Raw genomic sequence first — 2,973 nt, 5'->3', positions numbered from 1 at the left:
TGAAGACTGCTACCCATGCTGCACCATGCTTCAAGACAAAATGTCATTTATTTGTTATTAGAAATAAATACTGCACAATATAGAATTACATATTGTTTTTGTGATTCATCACTATGCTTTCATTATGTTCAATTTGTAATAATGAAAATACATCCTGCCTATCAGATATTTATGATTCATAACAGTGGCAAAATTACAGTGATGAAGTAGCAACGAAAATAATTTTTTTTGAAAATAATTTTATGGTTAGGGGTCACCACAACATGAGAAAGTGTATTCAAGGGCCGCGGCATTAGGAAGGTTGAGAACCACTGAAGTAGAGGGTCCGAGGTGAACAAGAAGAGCCCCAATGGGATGAACCGATGCCTCCTTGTGACCGCGACAATGACCTCCAACATAACAATTGTGAAGGTGGTGTAGGACCGAACATTGTTTCATTCTGTTGTCAGTAGCCATGAGTTGGAACCGACTCGATGGCAATGAATGACAACAATTCGTTGGCTGAAGGTGATCCCCAGCCTTGGGTTCAGTTCCACGTCGGAGGGGTGTCTAAGGTCCCGCCACTGTCTGTCAGACCAGTTTTTTGAAAATCTTCTAAATAAGTCTGCTGTCACATTGAGAGGTCACTGCATGACAGACCCTCTGCCATGTAGCCATAGGACTCCAGGGCACATCCTCACTCCACATGGCAACATCTAGTACCGTGTTTTACCAGCACTGCGTATTCTATCTCTCGGGGTGCACTGGCCTGCAAGCCCGGCCCTCCGTGAAAACGGAGCGCTGTGGGAAGGCACTGGCCACAGGGCGTGGGATTCACTTTTTCCAAATATTTCCCTTGAGAGATAAACCAGCGCGGAGGTACCAGGCAGGGCCGCGTCTCCTTAAGGCCGGCCCTCAGGAAGAGCACTGGGAATGGACAATGAGGCCACAGGCGGAATCTAAACAGCAGTGATGTATTTCCCCACGCCTGACATTCCCAGTGCCTGGATCTGGCTCTTTCCTCGCTCTTCCCTCCAGCAGGGCAGAGTAAACAAGCCGGAGCTGACACGTCAGATGGAGCAGCTCTGATGGAGCTGTAGAGGTACCCGCAGGGTGATTGACTGGTCCGGGTGCGTGCTGGCATGCTGCACCAATATGTATTCAGCCAACGTGCAAAGATGGAGCCCAACTTAGAGGTAGGTTGCTAAGTTGCTAAGTTCATTGGGCTGTGGGGCCCTTGTCTACTTGGAGAGCCCAGTGCCCATGCCTCTCCACCCACCTTTCCTGCCTGTGACTGACTGACTGACCACGGTTGAATGCAGCCTTCCGCATCCACGTCTCAGGCCCCCCAGGCCCAGGCTTGTCCATCTCTCATGACTATGAAGTCAGCTCACTGGAATTCCTGGAGAGAGGGGGCCTCCCACTGGCCCTTCACACTCCCCGAAAGCCCTGCCTAGATGATGCTGAATGAACGTCACCCTTTCTGGTGGTGAAAGACACATGACAGAGCAGCCACTTTCTCCGAGGACAGTGCAGTGACATCGAATGCGGAGGCTGGGCCACCGTAGACCTCGCTCTCTCTTTCCCAGTTGTGCTCCCACCAGGAGCACACACTCAAGGCGCCTGCAGTCAAAGCTGGATGCATTTTAAATGCCACACTTCAGTGCCCACCATCAGATGAGCCCTGGTGGCACCGTAGTTAAAGCGCTTAGACTGCTGACGGAGAGAGAGGTTAGTGGCTGGAACCCACCAGGCACTCCTTGGGCAAAAGATGAGGCAGACCGCTTCCGGTAGGGCTGCTGCAAGTCAGAATGGACCGGAAGGCGTGGGTTCCAGGGGGAGCTCCCTGCAGGCCCAGCAGAGGTGTTGCATCTGCAGGGACCAGCACAGGGATGTGATCCTTGGCCTGAGGGTGTTTCCCAGCCAGAGGCCTGGTTGGCCATTAAGAGTGAAGGTGAGGAAGACCACACCTCAGGAGCACAGGAGGGCACAGCCCAACCCCCGCTGAGAGCGGGAGAAGGCCTCCCAGCAGAGGACACATTGATGCTGCTGCTTCAGGGCCGAGTCCATGTTGGTTTGAAATGAGAGGAAAGGAGATGTCGGGCAGCAGAGACAGCGGGGACACATGAAGGCGCAGAGGAGCCAGTGAACGAGCCTGGCCTTGGGGGAGCGGAGGTCCCGGCAGACCCAGCTTACAGTCATTTGACTTACAGGCAGCAACTACTTGCCCTTCAGTGTGATAGAACTTTGCCCTCCCTTTGACACGAATGCGCCAGCCCCGACTTCAAAACATCATCACCGCTCTGACCCTGAGCTCCTTGCTGCTCACTCCCTGGTCACTCCCCTCTCCCTTGTTCCCGTTCCCTCCTTCCCTTCCCCCTCTCCACGTGGACCACCAAGCTGGGCTGAGGCAAAGGAGATGGTGAATTTCTCTTCAGCCAGCAAGGCCCAGTAGAAAGGAGGGATGTACATGCTGTGACGTGACCCTGTCCTGTTACTGAAGTTACCCAAAACGTCAAGAAGACCTTGCAGATTCCTGAGAGTGGCGATCGCTGAATGCTGAGATATTTCTTCCATTGCGGATGCCGTCTAAGAGAAACTCTGGAACTCTATCATAACTGAACATTTTATGCAATAATGATCGCACTATTACTACAGATTATTGCTTTGCTGAAAGATCAAGATTTTGGACATTTTATGCAATAATGATTGGAATACTACTACAGATTGCTGCTTTGCTGAAAGATCAAAATTTTAAACTTGTTAATTAATGCTGTAATGTGATTGAAATGTAACTGATTTCTGCGTAACTCTTTACTGTATAATATAATATTGCATAATTGGGATTTGATTAAGAAACATTTGCAAGGGTTTGAGGGAAACATTTCATTAGGTGTTATTCAGCTTAAAAAGGATATTCTCTATACATTCAAAGACAGGCTTGAGGCATCTCCTGACTCTGACATAATTAAGCAATTGGTGGATGGCATGGAA

The sequence above is a fragment of the Echinops telfairi genome, unplaced genomic scaffold, assembly GCF_000313985.2.
Source record: "Echinops telfairi isolate 266 unplaced genomic scaffold, ASM31398v2 ScPeMD7_3533;HRSCAF=4204_0, whole genome shotgun sequence".
Taxonomy (NCBI): Eukaryota; Metazoa; Chordata; class Mammalia; order Afrosoricida; family Tenrecidae; genus Echinops; species Echinops telfairi.
The sequence above is the reverse complement of the archived record's forward strand: the minus strand, read 5'-3'. Positions refer to the sequence as shown.